The sequence below is a fragment of the Sceloporus occidentalis genome, unplaced genomic scaffold (genome assembly GCF_023333645.1).
Source record: "Sceloporus occidentalis isolate IW3139 unplaced genomic scaffold, rSceOcc1.0.p SCAF_1, whole genome shotgun sequence".
Taxonomy (NCBI): domain Eukaryota; kingdom Metazoa; phylum Chordata; class Lepidosauria; order Squamata; family Phrynosomatidae; genus Sceloporus; species Sceloporus occidentalis.
The window spans coordinates 22907667-22932526 of NW_028316981.1; the positions used below are offsets into that span (position 1 = coordinate 22907667).

Genomic DNA, 24860 nt, shown 5'->3' on the forward strand with positions numbered 1-24860 from the left:
GGAAAAAGGGAAATCAGGCCTTTGTCTCCCGTTACCCTTGCGAACGCGTTGCGAAATGGTTTGGTGTGGTAGGCAGCAACGCAAAGCGATGCAAATGTTACTGATTGCAAAGTTCCCATGATGCTGAGCTGCTTTTTCACCCCATTCCCTTCCGGTGGCCTTCCTTTTTCAGGACAACCCCAGGGGAGTGGGAGTGGGAGTGGGGGGTACGTACAACTAAAGTATGCAAGGGATTCCCCAAAGGGTCATCCATTCCAGCCCCTTTCCTCTGCCCTGCAAGAACACCTAGGAGGCTAGAAATTGAAGGGACCCCAAGGGTCATCCATTCCAGCCCCTTATTATGTCCTGAGGGAAAACGTTGGAGGCTAGAAATTAAAGGGACCCTAAAAGGTCATCCATTCCAGCCCCGTTCCTCTGCCCTTCAAGAACACCTAGGAGGCTAGAAATTGAAGGGACCCCAAAGGGTCATCCATTCCAGCCCCTTATTATGTCCTGAGGGAAAACGTTGGAGGCTAGAAATTAAAGGGACCCCAAAGGGTCATCCATTCCAGCCCAATTCCTCTGCCCTGCATGAACACCTAGCAGGCTAGAAATTGAAGGAGCCCCAAAGAGCCTTCCACTCCTGCCCCGTACTCTGTCCTGAAGGAATACATAGGAGGCTAGAAACTGAAAGGGGCTTCTCCCCTCTCCCCTCTCTCCCCCGGAAGCACAAAGGTCAGGATGCCACCAAAACCTCCAAGGAGCATGCGCAAATATGTTGATGCGAAATGTTCAAGACAAAAGGAAGGCGCTGGTGTAGTAAAGAGTTCCGCTATGCATGGTTTTGCATCACACAAATCGCAACTTTTGCGCAATTATAGCGCTAACATAATGTTACGGGGGAATGACAGAAAAGCAAGCAATGTGGTAGAACATCTTGTTATAAGGTCATTGCGCAACGTTTGTTTCACTTCCTTAGCGGAATTGAGGGTCCAAAACCTCGCGTCTGATAAACTCCTATGATTCTATGACTTATGTGAAAAAGTCCAAAGAGTCAACTAATAGAGGTTACTATTAAGTCAATGCATTTCTTCCCTTTGATGGGAACTTGGCTCCACCAGTCCATTGGCATGTGTAGTTAAACTTTTCTTCCTACTTTTCCCCTTTGTCCTCATCTTACATCAGTTGCTGTAAATGGAGTTCAGAATCCCAAAGTAGTTTGTGCTCAGTTAACTCTGCAGGGAGAGAAGAGAGGAGAAGGTGAAATCTTACCCTTCTCTGTACGCTCATGCAAAAGCAAACAGCTGAACCTTTTTTAGCTTGTCCCTTCTTCCTCATTGGAGGATATCACACGACTGAAATTGGAAGTATAATCCAGTGTCATCCTGAACACAATAATGTACATTCACGTTATTGTGTGAAAGGTTACCACACGCAATCGCCGGCAGTCTGAAAGCGCTCCGAAAGCAATCACAAATCAATCCACAGTAAATTCGGTGAACTAGCGAAGTCACAAACCCTGTTCCTAGGCAATTTCGCACTCAGTGCGTTGTTGTTTGGTGTGATGTACATGTCTCCTTTGGTCCTGCCCCCTCTAATCTGGAAGGGGGGGGTTCCCATGAAGCCACACTGCAATTCTGCTTTAATTTTGCTTCCACTTGTCCTTCAGCATTGCTGAGGGGGGGCTGCTGCCTGCTAATTAAGAAGCATGGACCGGGAGCTATTGGATAACCATTATATTCACATTTTCACATGACAAGAGTGAATATATGCTCATTTTAATGTGAATAGCGCATGTTCTTTCACCCATTCTCCCTCCCCCCCTTTTTGTAAATTGTGGGGTTCCTTGGTTCCTCTCTCTCACTCGCCTAAATATGCTATGCTCCAGTCATCTGGAGTCTCACTGAGCATGCACAAGGGTGCCAATTCACAATTAAGAACCCACCGATGTGATGGCTTACTTTGCACAGAATCTGGGTCATGTTCGGGGAGGCCATTACAGCGAATTTAAGGTGTGATAAGTAATCACGTAATTGCTTGAATTTTCAAATTGATCTCACTATCTTCTATTTCGAAATTGAGAGCCTCCCATCCCGTTTGATAGACTCCTCTAATAAACATAGCCAGAGCAGCTAAAAAGGCCAGACGTGCCTCTTTATACAATTATGCACTGCCATTACTGGGAATGCTTCTAAACTAGGGATGGAAATCATGTGATCCTCCAAAAGTCATTGAACTGCAGCTCCCAGCATCATTCACTATTGCCAATGCTGGCAAGGGCTACTGGGCATTGCAGTATTTCGGCATTTGAAGGGCCACATGAGTTCTCCCCATTTCTTAGGTTTTAGTGTTGCTAAATGATGACAATAAGGATTGTTTGGAAAATGAACATTCTCCAGAGATGCAATTGCTCCCATACTCCAGTGTCAACAGTGGTGAACTAGGTGTTGGTTTTAACCTTTAAAGCCCTACATGGCTTGGGTCCTGACTACTTGCGGGAGTGCCTACTTCCATATAATTCTCCCTGCACACTTCAGTCCTCTGGGAAGAACCTGCTACATCCTAAAAAGACCAGACTTTCAGTGGTGACCCAGAGGACCTTCTCATCAGCCGCTCCCAGGCTCTGGAACGACCTGCTGGATGAGATTCGCCATAACACCACCTTGGAGGCCTTTAAAAAGGCTATTAAGACAGATCTCTTCCGTCAGGTCTTTGCAGACTAGACCAGATCCATTAGACTGCCTCCCCCCTCTATCAATACCAATACCGGAATCTGAGTGACATCCTCGTCCCTGTCCCCACCCCCACCCCTCACCTAGAGGAAGACTCATTTCATGCATTAATCTGCCCACAATTTTAGTTTATTCGCATTGGAATGTTTTAACTTTCTTGTTTAATCTTTTTTTTATGGGTTGATTAAGTTTTTATGATTGGGGGAGGGTTTGGGGGGTTTTAAATTGTAATTTTTTTAACTGTATTATGTTTCAATTTTATATTGTTGTAATCTGCTTTGATTCCTTTGCAAAAAAGTGGAATATAAATAAATACTATTATTATCATTATAGTTGTTATTATTATCATTTACTAATCCAGCAAGGACTGCACATAGTTTCAAAACATAACTGGATGTAGAAAATCAAGTCTGGAGAATGAGGACAGATAGTTTTGGCATTGGAGGAATTCACTTATTTTCTCATTATGGTGATTGTTCAAAATGGACTTTCATTGCAAAATTAATGCAAGGTGCAACACCAAGAGGCTACAGGCACATAGTCCAGTGATGACTATTGCAAGGATTAGGTTATAATGCCACCCGTGTAACAAAGCCTCCATGACTACAGTGAAGGTAGAGACACCCAATCAGCAGCCACCATACAGAGCTTCATATATGTGGTATTATCTGTAACTCACTGTCCCAGGCCTAAGCCATTGACATTTGAGGCAGGGACTTGAGGAGAAAGGCAGAGCAATGGCTGTCAAACAGCAAGGCAAGAAGAAAACCAAGGATGTAAAGAGAAAGAAGTCTGAGAAGAAGCACCAATCAGTCAAGCAGAAGCAGAAGAAGCTTCGGTTTCAGAAACTGAAGAAGCGCCAGTCTCAAGTTAAGCGCCAAGCCAAGCGGCCCAAGGCTGGGACCAGTGAGCAGGAAAAGAAGATCTGCTCCCCCAGTCTCTTTGCCTCCAGGATCCTGCGACAGATGCCCAAGGTGCGGATGGAGGCCAAGGCCAGAGGCCTGGTGAAGACCATGATGATGGACATGTACAAGCACGTGGCCATGCAGGTGGAGACTTCCCTGAGCGAGAAAAACGATCCCTCTGCCATCAGCGCCACCGATGTGCAGACCGCTCTGAAGGAGGCCATGACCAAGGAGCTGGCCAAGCACACGGCCGAGCAGCCCCCCACAGCCCCCAGTGAATGCGCTTAGAGGACGGAGCCTCCCCTCCTGCGGCTGAGACAAGCAGGAGGAGGACCAAGCCTAGACCTCAGAAAAAAGACCCGAAGAATACACCAGAGACTTTAACCTATTTTGCTGCCTTCCTAAGTCCTTGAAATCCTGTGATCAATCACTGTTTTTCCACCTCTAATCACCACTGTCAGCATAAAATATTCTACATACTGGATGCACTGAAGGACCTTCCCCCTTAGACTGCTTCTGTGTGAGATACTATCCCACAGTGGGACATAAAAACCCATGAAGAAAACAAACCAGATAACAGCAACGTGAATGTGAACACCAAGTGCATTTCAGATGGCTTTTGAAAATAGAAGAGGAGATGGATATTCTTCCTCTAGGAAAACAGGATTTCAGCAGCATTATTGACTTCTTTCAATAAATCTGGATTTTACCAGCATTATTCTAAATTTGTTTTTCTTTAATTCAGGGAATTTGTGAAGAGCGAACATAAATGTCATTATGCCAAATGCTGATTAACCACTGCACAGTGGGCCCTCTCATTAAGTGAGGGATCCATTCCGGATCCCCCCGCTTAAGGGAAAATCCGCCTATGCTTGAGCCCCATAGGAAATAATGGGGTGCATGTATGTGGCAGTGTGCCACAGGCATGCACACCATTGTTTTTCTCCCTGCGTGGCTTCCGCGTAAGTTGAAAGCCATGTAAATTGCATCCACGCATGGCACGGGTGCACTATACTAGCCACATGGTATTAAATAGCAACAAGGCAAAGTTTTTTTCAAAACAAGATTTATAATGCAGAATATTCATCTGTAATATACCCTTCATAACAAGTTGGATTCAGCAACTAACTGATAGGTTTGATAGGTTGAGGTATCAATCATAGTGTCCTGGGATTTCAGTGGGATTAATCAAGCCAAATTAAAAAAAAAAACATAGGCCAATTGTTAAACCCAAATAATATTAAACCTATTGGATTTAGGCCTTTGTTCTTTTAAAAAACTTACAATATTCAAATGCCTGAAACCAACAGAAAATTAGTCTTGATTAATCCAACTGAAATCACAGAATACTATGACTGATACCTCATCCTATCTAATAAATCAAACCTATGGAATCAAGAGAAATTCAGTTCGTCACCACATAAATTCCAATGATATATTCAATCTGCAATAGCTCAGTACTGAATTTAGGCCAAGGAAACTTATGGCATCTTAAAAGACTAACCAATATTACTTGATATCAGATTTATGTGGATTGCAGTCCCACTTTATCAGATGGAAGTCAGCCATCATCCACAAAAGTGTATGCGAAATAGGACTAATTAGTCATTAAGGTACTGCAGAAGACTTTAATTTTTGCTAACAAGGATTTCCCCAAAGTTTTAAGTCATCCATATAAACTAAAATAGGGAATTTCTCCCACAAATCTAACTCCACAGTGACCAATTTCACTTGCTCTATGTACTAGTGACTTTCCAGTCTGGTGCCTTCTACAGGTGTAGGACTAAAACACCCATTGACATATACTGGTGTTAGCCAAAGTGCATTTGTCTGAATTTTGGTGTGTGTGTGTGTGTGTGTGTGTGTGTGTGGTATTCCACAGGACCCCAGAAGCACCCCGTAAATGATCTCAGTATCACCTAGTCGATCACAGGCAGGTCACACGAAGGCTACCTGGAAGATGCCACCCCAAGGCAGGAAGGCAGTTTGGGAGTCGCAAATGGAATCATCATCACCTCCATAATAAGAAGAATGGGCCTAGATATCTCACCTGATGGGCCTGCTAACAACTTAATCCCCCTCCCATTCACTTCAGAAATTACTGGACCAGGTTACCTCCCCCCCCCCCCCATACAGTCTAACACCTTTACCCTGCAGCTAGTTTTAGCCATTATAAATCCTTGAAAATCTCCCCTTAGTGGACTACTTTGGATTTCATGGGGACACTATGTCACTGTGATCTCTAGTCTAGTTCCAGCACTTTCGTTCACCCAACGCTCTCAGAACGGCTGTGCCCCACACCACTTTACCCTATTGGACTCCGGAAGCAAGCCCCATCTGTAGCATACAGTTATAGATACTGTATACAGTTTATTCCTGACAAACAAATACAGATTATAGTGATCAAATTACAAAAATAATTAAAACCTATTAAAAATTTTACAGTCAGCTCTAAAACATATAATGCAATATGTTTACAATAAAATTACAAAAATGTTTCATACTAAAACATATCATAGTTTTCCATAATCCATTCAAATTAGTATGATCTATTTATTGCAGAATCCCATGCAGGACTTTATCCTCAAACTCTAAGGTCTATCCTCCAACTACACTCTCCGGAACCCTAGCACATGACGGCGGTGGCATCATGGCAGTGTCCCGTCCACACGGAGGCTGCCATCTTGATGTAAGCAACGTGCAGCGTATAGATGTTGCTGTGCATCGCTTACATCACGAGTGCACCAATGGCGTTTTTTCCGGGTTCTTTTTGGGGCAGAGGGACGCGGGGCAGTTTGGCTGCTGCCTCCACAGGCAAACAGGCCATCCTCAGCCAGCCCTTTTGGGGTGGTTTGTGCCAGGCCTAAGTTTAAATGCTTTCACAGCGAATCTGGCAGTGATGAACATAACAGACTTAGCTCCTATCTATAGTAAGTATCGCCCTTAGTTTTGCCTCAAAATCTATTCCAAGCTAACCCCTGATTTCCTGAGCCTTGAATGAATGAGTGTATGATAGTGAATTTCTGTGTGATTTCCCCCTTAATAAAAATAATTCTGCCTCTGCATCATTTCTTAGATCCACTGCCCTTTTGATATACAGGTGGGAGATGCGGTATTGCAGGGTCCTTGTAGCTGATCCCCCTCTCAATTTTAGCTAAGTAAATTTTCCCCATACCAAACTTTTGGCTACACTGGGCATAGAGTTAGCAGATTCAAAATGGTAGAGGGGAGGTTGTGTAAAAGACAACTTATTATGCAAACACATATTTTATATATATCTATAGAGAGCCAGCATGGCGCAGTGGCTTGAGTGTTGGACTGAGTCTCTGGAGACCAGGGTTCGATTCCCAGCTTGGCCATGAAATCTAATGGGTGACCTTGGTAGTGTCACACTCTCTCAGCCTCAGGTGGAATCATTGGCAAACCTTCTCTAAACAACTTATGCCAAGAATACCCCATGATAGAGTCACCTTATTGTCCCCATAAGTCAGGAGCGACTTGAAGGCACAGAACATACGAGAATATATATATATATATATATATATATATATATATATATAATGTTATGATTATCCTTATTATTGCATTTTATGCAGTTGGACTGGTCCAAGAAATGCATCGGTTTTGTGGATTCTGAATGCTATATGGCAAACATTGCTACCCCTGGTTATGTTTCCTGAAGATCCAGTGATTCCAGTGGGTTTACCCAACCTGTTATGAACCACAACATTGACAAAATGATACCTAAATAGGCATTGAATAATGATGCTAAATTTTCAAATGAACAATAAGGGGCACTTGAAATGCATAAACAGGATAGACAATTAAGGAGTAGTTTTAAAAACTTTGGTTCAAAACACACTATAGAAATAATCCAGTTTGAGACTGTTTTAACTGCCATGGCTCAATGCTAGGAATTGTGGGAACTGTAGTTCTGAGAGACATTTAACCTTCTCTCTGTCAGAGCTCTGGTGTCCCAATAAACTACAATTCCCAGGATTTGTAGCACTGGGCCAAGGCAGTTAAAGTGGTCTCAAACTGGATTATTTCTGTAGTATGTTTTGGACCTAATTTACAGGCACATCATTAAAATTTACAATAGTTAATATATAATAAAATTGTAAATAGGATTAAAAGTGATTTAAAAGTATACTCCCTAAAGAACAACAAAAAATCATAGACAATCAAAGATATTATTAAAGTACTGCTCCCCTTGAGCAGGTAGTCCCTTTGGGCTGTATCTGCACTGAAGAATTAATGCGGTTTGACAATGCTTTAACTGTCATGATGCCATGCTATGGAATCTTGGGATTTATAGTTTCTTGTGTCACCTGAGCAGTGTGACAGAAAAACCTAAATATCTCACAAAACTACACATCCCAGAATCCCATAGCATTAAGCCATGGCAGCTATGGTGGTGTCAAACTGAATGAGTTCTGCATTTGCTGATTTAGTCAGAGACCTGTTGCAACAAATAGGGCTTTGCGAGCTGCTCAAAGGACTCCATGGAAAGTGCCAATCAAGTCTTTCTAGAGAGTGGACTCCAGAGCCTGACAGCAGCTCCAGAAAAAGCCCTTTTGCATATTCCCCCTAGATGCAGCTGTGGGATGCTGGAAGAAAGAGAAGGGCCTTCCCGGAAGATTTCAAGACGACATGGGCAGTTCATAGGGAGAACATGGCCCTTTAGATAAAGTTCACATTATAACTTGTTAATATATCATGTGTTAGTCTGGATCTCAGAAAACTCTGTTTTCAGGAGGAGGAATGATATTGCTAAATGGCAAATGAAGGATGACACTAAATGACACGGAACTAGACTTCTACATAGAATGTTTCCGCTGCCGTACCCAGGAGAAATAATCAACAGTCAGGAGACACAACTTACAACAGAATATCAGTTGCAAGGAACAAGATGCCAAACACAGTCTCAAGAACAACCATAATATTGTCATCAAAGAGGCTAACAAAGGAGGAGTGGTACTCATCATGGACAGATCTGCCTACATACAGGAGGCTGAGAGGCAACTGTCCAACACCACATTTTACAGAGTCCTATCTATAGTGAGACTATCTACCTTCTGGTATTCCTCCACAGAGGAATACCAGAAGGAATTACACAGGTTCCTTGGGGAATGCAAAGTCGAAGGCTTTCATGGCCGGCATCCATAGTTTTTTGTGGGTTTTTCGGGCTATGTGGCCATATTCTAGAAGAGTTTCTTCCTGACATTTCGCCAGCATCCGTGGCTGGCATCTTCAGAGAATGCTTGCTTGGAAAGGATTTGGGTATATATATTGTGTGACCTGGAAAGGCAGGAGTGATTTGCATGTGTATTGTTTAATTGCTAATGGCAGGCCTCAAGGTGGGAGAGTCTGCAAAAGAGGATTAGTGTCTGCTTGTTAGTGCTCATTGTCTGCTGGGAGATTTCTCATTTGCATTTGTTGAGTCTTTATCTTGCTATTCTTCAGGACTGGTAGCCAAACCTTGTTTACTTTAAGGGTTTCCTCTTTTCTGTTGAAATTGTCCAGGTGTTTGTGGATTTCAATTCCTCAGGGAATTTCCCATGGAGGTGCAAAACCAAATGCTTCTTGACACAACCCAGGAGCCTTGACCAGGCACATTCTACCTATGTATCCAAAATACATAAACAGGGCAAACCTGGACAACCTATCGTCTCCAGCATTGGAACACTTACAGTCGGTGCCTCCAAATATATGGACAATATCCTCAAACCATATGCCACCAACACTTCCAGCTATGTGAAGCACACCACAGACTTCCTACAGAAGATACAATCCATCCACACCATCTCAGCCACTATGGATGTGGAATCCCTGTACACCAACATCCTGCACAAAGATGTAATACAAGCCGTCGGAAACATCATTCCAGATGGGAACTTATCAGACATAGCCAGCAAGATCTGTCAGTTTGTTCTCACAAACAATTACTTCACTTTTGATAACAACATATATCTTCAAGTTAATAGCACTGCCATGGGCACAGGCATAGCACCACAATATGCCAATATCTTCATGGCCAACCTAGAACAACGCTTCCTTAACACCTGCACTCAGAAAGCACTCCTTTATTGGTGATATCTTCATAATTTGGACTCATGGAGAGGAGTCACTCAAGACATTCCACCAGAGTTTCAACAACTTCCACCCCACCATCTACCTCAGCCTGGAACTACAATGCACCTACATTGTATGCGGGCACACCTTACACGGCTTCCAGCATATGCTGGTAGCCGCGCAATTAAAATCCTTGGCGCACCCCAGAAGAATTAATGGGATGTGCACCCACGGCATGTGCCCTGCATCACCCCACAGCACCCCATAGCAACGAGCCCGATTACTTCTAATGGGGGCTCAAGCATACATGTTTTTTTCTCTAATGCAGGGGGTAGGTCCGGAACAGATCCCCGCATAAGAGAAGGGTGCACTGTATCTACAAAACAAGTTCATTTTCTGGACACCACAGTACAGCTACAAAATGGACATCTAAGCACCAAATTATATTGCAAACCCACGGACCACTGCACGTTCTTGCTACTTCATTTCCATAGCCAAAGGGTTTTGAATTCGAATTGACACTCTCACATACCAAGGGGATATATATGTCTGTCCCTGGCTTCCGCTTCACCAAAAACATCCGAGGAAGTAAAACCTCATGCTGCCAACTTCTTCCTTTCAGTTACTCTCTAACCGTTAGAGAGTTAGTAATTTAGAGACTCTAAGGTGTGACAAAATCTCTCTACGTATTGCCACCAAGAATCTCCTTGGATTAATTTTAAAGGGGAAACAGCTGGGATTACACAAGGAGGAAAATGGAACAGCAACATTGTAGCAAAGGGCTCCATCCTTGTCAATTCAACCTAAATACTAGTGATTCCATTCTAAAATCTTTATGTGAAAAAGCCCTAAGAGTCAACAATTAATAGAGGTTATCATTAAACCAACTGATTTCTTCCCTTTGATGGGAACTTGGCTTTATCAGTCTTCCTTCTCATGTGTAGCTAAACATTTCAGCTTTGGTGGCTGTGCTGTAGGGGATCCCATAAATGCGTCTTTCAAGAGCTATGCTTAAGTAGCACTTATTTTAGCATTCCCACTTTTTCAGATGCATTTACAATGTCCCAACTTCTCTCTCCTCCTACTTTTCCTCTTTGTCCTCATCTTACATCAGTTGCGGTAAATGGAGTTCAGACTCCCCAACTAGTTTGTGCTCAGTTAACCCTGCAGGGGAGAGGAGAGAGGAGAGGGTGAATCTTGCCCTTCTCACTACACTCATAGAAAAGTAAACTGCTGAACCTTTTTTAGCTTGTCTCTTTTTCCCCATTAATAAACCTGGCCAGTTTTTGCCAGAGAAATGTTGGAGGGTATGCAGTGCAGCTAAAAAGGCCAGACGTGCCTCTTTATAAAATTGTGCACTGTGATTACTGGGAATGCTTCTACACCAGGGATGGAAATCATGAGATCCTCCAGATGTCATTGAACTGCAGCTCCCAGCATCATTCACTATTGCCAGTGCTGGCTAGGGCTGCTTGGCAATGCAGTTTGTCAGTATTTGGAGGACCGCCTGAGTTCCACCCACTTCTTAGGTTTTAGTGTTGCTAAATGGTGATAATAAGGATTGTTTGGGAAATGAACATTCTCCAGAGATACAGTTCCTCCTATACTCCAGTGTCAACAGTGGTGAACTAGAGATGGTCAATTACTAATCCAGCAAGGACTGCACATGGTTTCATAACACAACTGGCTGTAGAAAATCAATTCTGGAGAATGAGGACAGATAGTTTTGGTGTTGGTGGAACTCATTTATTTTCTCAATATGGTGATTATTGGAGACTGATTTTCATTGCAAAATTAATGCAAAGTGCAACACCAAGAGGCTACATGTCATAGTCCAGTGATGACTATTGCAAGGATTAGGTTATAATGCCACCCGTGTAACAAAGCCTCCATGACTACAGTGAAGGTAGAGACACCCAATCAGCAGCCACCATACAGAGCTTCATATATGTGCTATTATCTGTAAGTCACTGTCCCAGGCCTAAGCCATTGACATTTGAGGCAGGGGCTTGAGGAGAAAGGCAGAACAATGGCTGTCAAACAGCAAGGCAAGAAGAAAACCAAAGATGTAAAGAGAAAGAAGTCTGAGAAGAAGCACCAATCAGTCAAGCAGAAGCAGAAGAAGCTTCGGTTTCAGAAACTGAAGAAGTGCCAGTCTCAAGTTAAGCGCCAAGCCAAGCGGCCCAAGGCCGGGACCAGTGAGCAGGAGAAGAAGATCTGCTCCCCCAGTCTCTTTGCCTCCAGGATCCTGCGACAGATGCCCAAGGTGCGGATGGAGGCCAAGGCCAGAGGCCTGGTGAAGACCATGATGACGGACATGTACAAGCACGTGGCCATGCAGGTGGAGACTTCCCTGAGCGAGAAAAACGATCCCTCTGCCATCAGCGCCACCGATGTGCAGACCGCTCTGAAGGAGGCCATGACCAAGGAGCTGGCCAAGCACACGGCCGAGCAGCCCCCCACAGCCCCCAGTGAATGCGCTTAGAGGACGGAGCCTCCCCTCCTGCGGCTGAGACAAGCAGGAGGAGGACCAAGCCTAGACCTCAGAAAAAAGACCCGAAGAATACACCAGAGACTTTAACCTATTTTGCTGCCTTCCTAAGTCCTTGAAATCCTGTGATCAATCACTGTTTTTCCACCTCTAATCACCACTGTCAGCATAAAATATTCTACATACTGGATGCACTGAAGGACCTTCCCCCTTAGACTGCTTCTGTGTGAGATACTATCCCACAGTGGGACATAAAAACCCATGAAGAAAACAAACCAGATAACAGCAACGTGAATGTCAACACCAAGTGCATTTCAGATGGCTTTTGAAAATAGAAGAGGAGATGGATATTCTTCCTCTAGGAAAACAGGATTTCAGCAGCATTATTGACTTCTTTCAATAAATCTGGATTTTACCAGCATTATTCTAAATTTGTTTTTCTTTAATTCAGGGAATTTGTGAAGAGCGAACATAAATGTCATTATGCCAAACACTGATTAACCATTGTAGTAGCTGCATGACAGTACACAGGAATGAGGCAAAGTTTTTTTCAAAATAAGATTTATATTATTATTATTATTATTATCTTTATTTATAGCCCACCCTTCTCCCAAGACTGGAACTCAGGGTGGCTTACAACATTAAAAACGCCATACAGTTAAAAACATACAAAAATTGTACATGAAAATAGGGTTAAATTACTACAACAATTAAAACAAATTTAATGCTAAAATAGAAAATACTTTTAAAAGATAAAAATACTTAAAATACATTAAAACAACATAGTACCCCAGGCCATTCTTTAAAAGCATTCTGTTTTGAATGCCTGTCTGAAGAAGAAGGTTTTCACCTGTAGGTGGAAGGCCATCAAAGTAGGGCCATTCTGGTCTCCCTGGGAAGGGAGTTCCAGAGTCAAGGAGCAGCCACAGAAAAGGCCCTTTCTCATGTCCCCACCAACCGTGCTTGAGATGGTGGTGGGATGGAGAGAAGGACCTCCCCTGCAGATCCCAGACTGGCTCATATAGGAAGATACGGTCTACCAAATAGCCTGGACCTGAGCCATATAGGGCTTTATAGGTCATCACCAGCACTTTGAATTGTGCCCGGAAACAGACTGGCAGCTCATGGAGCTGTTTCAACAGGGGCATTGTGTGCTCTCTATAACCTGCCCCTGTTAGCAACCTGGCTGCAGCTCTTTGGACCAGCTGAATTTTCTGAACACTCTTCAAAGGCAGCCGCATGTAATAATAATAATAATAATAATAATAATAATAATTTTTATTTATATTTCCCTGCCTTTCGCTGCGGATCGAGGCGGGGTTACAACCTGATAGAAATATAGAAATACAATCAATAAAATCCAATCCAGTACATCATCTCATAATAATATTAGATAAAACTAATTTATCATAATACAACAGTTTTATAACAGTAGAATTGTACAGAATCATCGTTAAGGGTTAAAGGATGGATCCTAAACAGGGTCGGATGGATAGACCCACTGGAAGATCTCCATCTTAACTGCCTTCTTAAAAGCATCCAAGGTGGTGATAAGATGGATGTCTTCCAGCAGGCCATTCCACAATTTAGGGGCAGCGGCAATAAAAGTTCTTTGGGAAGTCATAATCAGTCTAGTCGTTTGTATGTCCAATAGATTCTTCCCAGATGTTCTGAGAGTGCAGGGCGGATTATGTAGGGAGAGGTGTTCCCACAAGTAACTCGGGCCCAAGCCACATAGGGCTTTAAAGGTACTAACCAACACCTTGTACTGTGCCCAGAAGCTGATCAGCAGCCAGTGAAGTGATTTTAATACAGGTGTTATGTGGTCAGACCTGGAAGTACCAGTGACCAATCTGGCTGCCATATTTTGGACCAATTGAAGCTTCCAAACTTGACACAAGGATAGCCCCATGTAGAGCGCATTACAGAAATTGAGACAAGAGGTTACCAGTGCATGTACCACTGTTTCAGGGTCCCTTCGGTCCAGGCAGGGGCACAGCTGGCGTATCAACCGAAGTTGATAGCAAGCACTCCTGGCCGTCACATCAACTTGAGATGATAACCGTAAGGATGAGTCCAGGAATACTCCCAAGCTGCGAACTTTGTCTTTTAGGGGAAGTGTGACCCCATCCAAGACAGGCTGGCAAATTCCCCTGCCTGGGTCTGGGGTTCTTATCACTAGTACCTCCATTTTCTCTGGATTCAGCCTGAGTTTGTTTTCCCTCATCCAGCCCATTACCAACCCAAGGCAGGCATTCAGAGGAGAAATGCCATCCTTAGTCACTGCAACTGTCGGAGACACAGAGATCCATATTTGGGTGTCATCAGTGTACTGATAACACTGCGCTCCATGTCTCAGGATGATTTTGCTCAGTGGCTTCATGTAAATGTTAAACAGCATTGGAGTCATGATGGCGCCTTGAGGGATGCCAGATGTCAGCTCTCTTTTAAAGGAGAAGCTGTCCCCCAGCATCACCATCTGGAATCTGCCCAAGAGGTAGGAATGGAGCCACTGGGATGCAGTGCCTCCAGTTCCCAACACCCTCAGACATTCCAGTAGGATACCAAGGTCGATGCTATCGAAGGTCACTGAGATGTCCAAAAGCACCAACAGGGTCACACTTCCCCTGTTGATGCCCAGGGGAATTACAGTACAGCGCATTGCAGTAGTCCAAACATGATGTAACCAAGGCATGTACCCCTGAGGCCAGATCTGGTGTCTCAAGCACTACCAAATGCAAGGTTCTTCAAAGTTTCCTAAGTAAACCATTTGTATCCCACACAATATTTTACATTATAATAAATGTAAAAAGCATACGAAGATGACAGGATAATGTGTTAGCTTAGTACAAGTTGGAGCCAGACAGGATTGTATGAAGCACAATTAAGTCAAGATAGCTGACCAAATCAGACACTTTGGGATAAGAGTATAAAAGATCTATCAGGACATAATGCCTAAATATTTTGTGTTGTGGATCTAGCACTTCCTCCTATTTTAATATTTTGAAAACTTCTCTGCACTGACAGAATGCTTGAACTGATTACATAATGTCCTAATATAATCTGATGACAAATTTACACTGGATGTATTGTAGATAGTCAGAAAAAGAGAATTGCATGTTAGCAGTGTAATATTCTATCTCTTAAAAATGATTAGGAAGCCATCACTGATAAGAGCACCAAACATTAAATACTCATTCCCTCCCCTATATTTCTTAATTCTGTTTGAAAATCAAAACTGTATGGGATGTAAACATGATCATGGTCATGTACCTGTTTGATGGACAGATTTCAGTTAGAACCCTAGATAGTTCTGTTTACAGAATATTCTTCTGTACTGTACAGGGACTGCACATGGTTTCATGACATAACTGGATGTAGAAAATCAAGTCTGGATAATTAGGATAGATAGTTTTGGCATTGGAGGAATTCACTTATTTTCTCAATATGGTGATTGTTTGAGACTGATTTTCATTGTAAAATTAATGCAAGGTGCAACACCAAGAGGCTACAGGCACATAGTCCAGTGATGACTATTGCAAGGATTAGGTTATAATGCCACCCGTGTAACAAAGCCTCCATGACTACAGTGAAGGTAGAGACACCCAATCAGCAGCCACCATACAGAGCTTCATATATGTGGTATTATCTGTAACTCACTGTCCCAGGCCTAAGCCATTGACATTTGAGGCAGGGACTTGAGGAGAAAGGCAGAGCAATGGCTGTCAAACAGCAAGGCAAGAAGAAAACCAAGGATGTAAAGAGAAAGAAGTCTGAGAAGAAGCACCAATCAGTCAAGCAGAAGCAGAAGAAGCTTCGGTTTCAGAAACTGAAGAAGCGCCAGTCTCAAGTTAAGCGCCAAGCCAAGCGGCCCAAGGCCGGGACCAGTGAGCAGGAGAACAAGATCTGCTCCCCCAGTCTCTTTGCCTCCAGGATCCTGCGACAGATGCCCAAGGTGCGGATGGAGGCCAAGGCCAGAGGCCTGGTGAAGACCATGATGATGGACATGTACAAGCACGTGGCCATGCAGGTGGAGACTTCCCTGAGCGAGAAAAACGATCCCTCTGCCATCAGCGCCACCGATGTGCAGACCGCTCTGAAGGAGGCCATGACCAAGGAGCTGGCCAAGCACACGGCCGAGCAGCCCCCCACAGCCCCCAGTGAATGCGCTTAGAGGACGGAGCCTCCCCTCCTGCGGCTGAGACAAGCAGGAGGAGGACCAAGCCTAGACCTCAGAAAAAAGACCCGAAGAATACACCAGAGACTTTAACCTATTTTGCTGCCTTCCTAAGTCCTTGAAATCCTGTGATCAATCACTGTTTTTCCACCTCTAATCACCACTGTCAGCATAAAATATTCTACATACTGGATGCACTGAAGGACCTTCCCCCTTAGACTGCTTCTGTGTGAGATACTATCCCACAGTGGGACATAAAAACCCATGAAGAAAACAAACCAGATAACAGCAACGTGAATGTCAACACCAAGTGCATTTCAGATGGCTTTTGAAAATAGAAGAGGAGATGGATATTCTTCCTCTAGGAAAACAGGATTTCAGCAGCATTATTGACTTCTTTCAATAAATCTGGATTTTACCAGCATTATTCTAAATTTGTTTTTCTTTAATTCAGGGAATTTGTGAAGAGTGAACATAAATGTCATTATGCCAAATGCTGATTAACCATTATAGTAGCTGCATGATAGTAAATAGGAGCAAGGCATTGGGGGTTTTTTTCAAAACAATATTTATAATACAGAATATTCTTCTGTAATGTACCCTTCATAACAAGCTGAATTCAGTAGCTAAATGACAGGTTTGATTTATTAGAAAGGATGAGGTATCAATCATAGTGTCCTGGGATTTCAGTGGGATTAATCAAACCAAATTTTAAAAAACAAAAAAGGCCTAAATCCAATTGTTAGACTCAAGTAATATTAGGCCTGCTGAATGTAGGCCTTTGTTCTTTTAAAAGAAAACTTACAATATTCAATGGCCTGAATCCAAGAGAAAATTTGGCATGACACTATGATTGATACCTCATCCTTTCTAATAAATCAAACCTACGGAATCAAGAGAAATTTGGTAAATCACCACATAAATTCCAATGATGCACTCCATCTGTAATATAACTCAATATTGAATTTAGGCCATGGAAACTTCTGGTATCTTAAAAGACTAACCAATGTTACTTGATATCATATTTAGGTGGATTTCTCCCACAAATCTACCTTCACAGTGAACATCTTCACTTGCACTATGTACTAGTGATTTTCCAGTCTGGTGCCTTCTATGGGTGTAAAACTAAAACACCCATTGACATATGCTGGGTATAGAGTTACCAGATTGAAAATGGTAGAGGGAAGGTTGTTAGAAGATAATTTATTATGCAAACACATATTTTATATATATATGTATAGAGAGCCAGCATGGCGTAGTGGCTTGAGTGTTGGACTGAGTCTCTGGAGACTGAGGTTTGATTCCCAGATTGGCTGTGAAACCCACTGGGTGACCTTAGTTGAGTCACACTCTCTCAGCCTCAGGTGAAACCAATGGCAAACCTTCTCTAAACAAATCTTGCCTAGAAAACCCTATGATAACAGTCGCCTTAGAGTCATCATAAGTCAGGAAAGACTTCAAGGCACACAACACTCAAATATATATAACACATATTATGATTATGATTATTATTGCAACCGACCTGCTAAAATTTACCATCCTACACAACTGTCAAAGGTAAAGGAGCCCTCTCCACACTGTAGGAAAAAAAATGAGTTTGAGACCGCTTGAAATGCCCTTGCTCAGTGTAGAGAATTCTGGGAAATGTAGTTTTGTGAGACATTGAGCTGTCAGATTGCTCTTGGGTTACAACAAACTACAATTCCCAGAATCCCATAGCATTAAATCATGGCAGTTAAAGGTGTGTCAAACCAGATTATTCCTGCAGTGCGAGTGTAGCCCAGCCAGTCAATTTTGCAATCTAATCCCTATATATAAACCTATATATAAACCTATAAGAAGAATCAAAGGCACGGATGTGGAAATTAATACAGCAAAGATGCAGCTTTGGGCGGGTGGGGGGGGCAAAAAAACACTTGGGCCCTTTCATTGCTTTGTGCACATTTCCATAAATGGCAGAAGATGTGGGCATGGTGGCCTGTATCTTAGGTGAAAAGGCCTACAAGTCAAATAGTTACCACTAGCGATCACTATGGCTTCCAGCCAGTGGATATTCAACAACCAACAGAACCAATGCTTTGTAGGTGGAACCAAACTGGAAGTCCCATTTAACATTGAATCATTGGGTTCAGTGGGTCCTTGAAGGTCCCAAATTTACAAAACTGGTGATACTTTTATTGGTATAACATACATTTTATGTATTTGGGTAGGTCTAATAAAGACATCAGTTTTGTGGATTCTGAATGCTATTGGACTTTGCTATATGGCAAACACGGCTACTCCTGGGTATGTTTCCTGAGGGTCCAGTGATTCCAGTGGGTTTACTTGATCTGTTATGATGCACAATATTGACAAAATTATACCTCAATAGGCAGTGAATAATGATGCTAAAGTTTCAAACAAACAATAAGGGGCACTTGAAGTTCATAAGTAGACAATCAAGGAGTGTTTTGAAAACTTTGGAAATGATTCCTGCCTACCCAGGGTCACATAGAGAGAGAGAGAGAGAGAGAGAGAGAGAGAGTGTATCCAGCTCTCTTCTATGCCAACATTCTCTGAAGATGTCAGTCACAGATGCTGGCAAAACGTCAGGAATAAACTCTTCAAGAACATGGCCACATAGCCCACAAACCCACAAAAAACTATAATTTTTTGTTACAATATTGATGGAGAGATTAAAGAACATTTTGAAAATTTGGATTAATGAAAATCAGATAGGTTTTTTACTGAGAAGACATATGAAAGCTAATGTAAGAATGGTATTGGCTATATTAGAACACTATGAAAAGCATAATGAAAAAAAGCTAGGGATGATCTTCCTCGATGCAGAAAATGCATTTGATAGGGTAAATCAGACTTTTATGTTTAAATTAATGGAAAAGATGGAATTAGGAAATAATTTTATAAAGTGGATAAAATGATCTGTTATGAACAGTCATCACAAATTTGAATTAATGGGGAGAGAACTAAACCTTTCAAAATAAGAAAAGGAACAAGACAAGGATGCTCCCTGTCTCCCTTATAATTAATAATTGTGTAGGAAATCCTAATTAAAAAGATAAGGGATAGATGGACCAATTAACAGTCCAATTACATTGATACAACTATTAGAAGAATTCGGGAAAATAGCAGGGTTTCAAATGAACGAAGAAAAAATAGCTATATTAACAAAAATATATCGACCCAAGAACAGTTAGAATTAGAAAGAAATCCAAGTTTAAAATACAGAAAAAAGTGAAATATTTAGGTATCATAATAACAAATAGGAACTCAGGTTTATTTCAAAATAATTACGGTAAAATATGGAACCACATAAAAACAGACTTAAGAAAAATGGAATAAACTAGGATTATCCCTACCTAAAAATTTACCAATAATAACTAATACCTATGGTATAATAAAAGTAAAATACATAAAGATTTGAATGACCATTATATTAGAAAATCGCTATTAAAAAATCTGGTTAAAATAAAATATACCATAGGATGCCATTCTGGAACTCACCTCATGAGGCTTTTCAGAGGAAGGAGATGATACAAAAAGGAAACTGGATAAGATATAAAGACCTATTGAAAAATATTTAAGATTAAACAATTAAAACAAGAGAAGAACCACAAATGGCAGGAATCATCTGTCATTGGTTTCCTTATCGCCTTTTTGTTGAATATATACAATTTACATGTGGTTATAAATTAAGGGAGATCTATTACTCAATCTTTTACAAGTGGTACTTAACCCCAGGGGAAATTAGCAAAAATGTCAAAAACAAGACGAAATCTTTGTTGAAAATGTGAAGAGAATAAAGGTTCTTTATATCATACATGGTGGCAGTGTAAAAAAGCAACAAAAAAAAAACCTGGAAGGAAATACATAAATGAATAACCAAGATGTTAAAAATTGATTACCCAATGCTTCTGGAGGTCTATCTTCTAAATATGATTAGCCTGCTAGATAAACAAATTGAAAACAAATACTGGAAACTGTTGTTGAATATCATAACAGCAGCTAAATTAACATACATGCAAGATGGAAAGAAGCAGATAGCCCAACGAAGGAAGACTACTTAATGAAATTATATGAGATGGCAGAGATGGATATTCTGACCAACTGGTTAAAGGACAAATCTAGTAAAGCATCTAAAATTGAATGGAGGGTAATCCTCCATTTGTTGGAGAGTACCTAGGGAAAAGAAGAAATCATATACTTTGAGGACTAGAAGAGATAAATATAAGTCAGAAAGATAAAATATTGAATAGATAAGATTAATTGTAATGGATTCCAGTTACAATAGCTACAAGAGGTATAAGAATTACAAGAGTTATAATAGTAATACAGGAAAAGATTAAAGATAGTTTGCAGAAATGGTTTGCATCTGATACAGTAAAGACTAAATAAGAGAATTTAAAGGATTATATAGAAAATAGATAAAAGAAGAATATACAGTAATTTAGGCATATAATTTAGTCAATTGAGTCATATAATTTTTTTAAAAAAGATTTACATTATAAAGAATGGAAAAATTAAGTGATGATGTAAGGGTAATACATGAGAAAAGTTTGAAGAAAGGAGAGAATAAGTAAGAAAAAGTTTAGAGCTAAACATCCAATATACATTGTCAAATGATTTCTCTGTGTCTATAAAAACCAGTGCAATCTTTTTTTCATTGGATAAAAAGACAGAAATAAAATATTACATAGTGATACTGTACATGGTAACAGCAGCACAATTATTGTATGCTCAGATGTGGAAGAAGGAACAAATACTGACTGTAGAAGAGTGGACTGAAAAACTATATGTGAAAGGGATCTAGGAGTCTTAGTAGACTACAAGTTGAACAGTGTGATGTGGTAGCTAACAAGGCCAATGCAATTTTAGGCTGCATCAATAGAAGTATACTGTAAGGGAAGTAATAGTGCCACTCTATTCTGCTTTGGTCAGGCCCCATCTGGAATATTGTGTCCAGTTCTGGGCACCACAATTCAAAAAGGACATTGAGAAACTGGAGCGTGTCCAAAGGAGGGTGACTAAAATGGTGAAGGGTCTGGAAACCATGAAGCCCTACGAGGAACGACTTAGGGAGCTTGGAATGTTTAGCTTGGAGAGAAGGGAAGGTTGAGGTGATATGATAGCCCTGTTTAAATAGTTGAAGGGATGTCATATTGAGAGAGCAAGCTTGTTTTCTGCTGCTCCAGAGACTAGAACCCGGAACAATGGATGCAAACTATAGCAAAAGAGATTCCACCTCAACATTAGGAGGAACTTCCTGACAGTAAGGGCTGTTCGACAGTGGAACACACTCCCTTGGAGAGTGGTGGAGTCTCCTTCCTTGGAGGTCTTTAAGCAGAGGCTGGATGGCCATCTGTCAGGGATGCTTTGATTGAGAGTTCCTGCATGGCAAAATGGGGTTAGACTGGATGGTCCTTGGGGTCTCTTCCAACTCTATGATTCTATGATTCTATTACATTTACGAGATATGGATAAACATTCAAGAAGAATGAAAGAAGGAATTGAAACTGGAATAGAAGACAACTGGGTCCCAACTGTAACATTCTGGAAAGAAAAACATCTGTTAATTGATTATAGATTAAAGGCGGATAATTAAACAATGAAAGGTAGGAAAATAGGAAGAACTTAAAAAAGAAATAAGATAGGAGACAAGGGGAAAATTCAAATAGATTTGTGCATGGAGATTATAGAAAATTAGTTCATTAGAAAGTAGTGGAAGAGGAAGAAGATGTAAATGAAAAAGAGATAGAAGAAGAATAAACAGATGGAAGATAAGGATGAAAGGAGAAAGACAGACAACTGTGTATGACCGAATGATAGTATGATTGAATATATATGTATGATTGAATATATATGTATGGGGGTTTAGAGATTTTTGTAAGTAGGGGTAATGGGGTTTATTATTAAGGAGGTGTAGGGTTCACTAGTTCACAAGTAGAGGTGCATTTACGCAAGTATAGGTAGGAAGATATTTATATATATTTGTATGTATTTGTATATATGATAAATGAGAGAGTGGGAATGAGATAATGAATGTATAAGATGTTTTATACTTTGAATGATTTTTTAATGGAAATAAAAATTATTTTAAAAAATTACCACACCTTCATGGATGGAGCCATACTGCAGAAATAATAATAATAATAATAATAATAATAATAATAATAATAAAGCACTTTATATAATAATAATAATAATAATAATAATAATAATAATGCACCTTTTCGACTGCCATGGCTCGGCCCTGTGGATTCCTGAGATTTGTAGTTTGTTGAGGCATCCAGCCTGGTCTGTGATATAAGCTGGAAAGAGAAAAAGAGACAAACCTCATAAGGATGAAAATGTTAAATCTATTTAAATTATTTTTAATATAAAATAGCCTGTGGAATCCTGGGAATTGTAGTTTAATATGATGTTGGCTAGATTGAGAAAGAGAGACAAAACAACAGAAGCAAGAAAACTTTAAATCTATTAAGGTTATTTTAATGTAAAACAAATAGTCTGTAGGCTAGAGTCAGGGCAGTAAATGTGGTGTCAAACTGCTTTATTTTTGCAGTGTGGATATGCAATAAAGAGTTTAATTGCAATGCATAATATTTTTCACACGAGAAGAGTTCAAAACTGTACATCTTAAAGGCTTTGGGACTAACTGAACTAGATTTCCTAGACTTGAGCCTACTTCCTCAAGTGGCACTTGGGCTTCCTCCGCACTGCAGAAATCATCCAGTTTGACACCGCTTTTACTACCACGATCAATGCTGTACAATTCTGGGAACTGCATTTTTTGTGAGACATTTAGCCTTTTCTGTCAGAGTCAGAGAGAGCTTTGGGGCTACTGCCACCACAACAAACTACAAATTCCAGAATCCCAAGGCGGTTAAAGCGGTCTCAAACTGAATTATTTCTACAGTGTGTTTTGGGCCTTGGTTTTCTACCAAAATATCCAATGAAGTATTGTTATCAGTGAACTTACTCCTCTGTAAAATGTACCTATTGTCCACAGTCATAAATTACATCATGTACACATTTCTGTCTTTATGAAGGGCCCACACCCCAAAACCAAGGTATTTTTTGGTATCGTGTTCAGTCTTTATAAAAGGAAGACCTCAAATAAATATATCAGGGCAACCGCAGAAGTAGGTAGATTATTATATATAATCTATTTCAGGTCTATATCTATATATATTTCAGGTCAGCACTGATCTCAACTTTTTTCTGCCTGATTTTCGGGGGGGGGGGGGAGGAATTAATCTGGGAAATTATAAAAGCCAGTGAGAAACGGATGTTGTTTTCCACAGCTTCTAGGGCTGTGTTCACACTGCAAAATTAAAGCAGCTTTGACATCACTTTAACTGCCATGACTCTCTCCTACAGAAGTCTTGGTATTTAGTTTGTGTTTTTTTTTAAATTATTTTATTAAAATGCTTTTTTAAAATACACATCTTCTTTATCACTAAATTAACTACGTAACATTACAAAACATTCAAAAAAGACTGTAATAAGAGAACACTAGAGAACAAGGCATTTATTAAGCAGGAACTAATGGAAAGTGTGTTTAACGTCTTGGGATTTGTAGTTTGATGAGGCACCAGAGCTCTCTGACAGACCAGGCTGAGGACCGCGCCAAACTACAAATCCCCAGGTCTCTGTAAGAGTGAGTTATGGCAGTTAAAGTGGTGTGAGACTGCTTTAATTCTGCAATGTGGACGCACCCTGTGTGAATTATGCTTAGAATAACTTGTTATTGAAGAAAACGAAGGGTGTTCACACTGCACTGTCTGGTTGCAACTGTCAAACGCAAACAGTTGAATTTGTTGGCTCTGATTGGCTAAAAAGGAAAAAGAGCAGCACCAGTCGCCAATCAAAATCTTTCGTTTGGATTGACAGTTAACTGCCTTTCGTGGTAAAAAGGAAATGGCAGTCAGCCTAGAGAAGTTAATGGGGAGAAACAGTGGCCTCATGAGGAAAAAAGCTGTTTGGGCTCTTACTGACCTTCCTCAGGGATATTTACATTAAAATTTGATTTTACCACACCTTCATGGATGGAGCCACACCGCAGAATAATAATAATAATAATAATAATAATAATAATAATAATAATAATAGAAGCACTTTGACACCTCTTTAATTGTCATAATAATAATAATTTATTATTAATAATAAGTTAATAGGCGAAAACCCCACAAAAACTATAATAATAAGTTATTTATATCCCGCCTCTCCTAAAAGGATTGATTCGAGGCGGGTTACAAAACAAACATACATCATAAAATACAAAATATATACATGCTTAAAATGTACTCAATCCCCTTATTAATAATAATAAACCCCCTTATTAATAAGCCATCCTGTGGATTCCTGGGGTTTCTAGTTTCGTGAGGTATGCAGCCTGGCCTGTGTTATGGGCTGGAAAGAGAAAAAGAGACGAACTCATCATAAGCAAGAAAACTTTAAATCTATTAAGATTATTTTTAATATAAAATAAATTGTGGAAT

The 24860-nt window shown here is 40.7% G+C and overlaps 1 long non-coding RNA gene across 1 annotated transcript; it reads right to left on the reverse strand.

Annotated features, from left to right (window-relative positions):
• Positions 1-517: 517 nt before the first annotated feature.
• Positions 518-24270, reverse strand: LOC149321173 (uncharacterized). Its single transcript, XR_016277450.1, has 3 exons — positions 24078-24270; positions 22586-22667; positions 518-1214 (listed from the first exon to the last, which is right to left on the reverse strand). It is a non-coding gene; the product is annotated as an uncharacterized LOC149321173 (long non-coding RNA).
• Between the last annotated feature and the right edge of the window lie 590 nt (positions 24271-24860).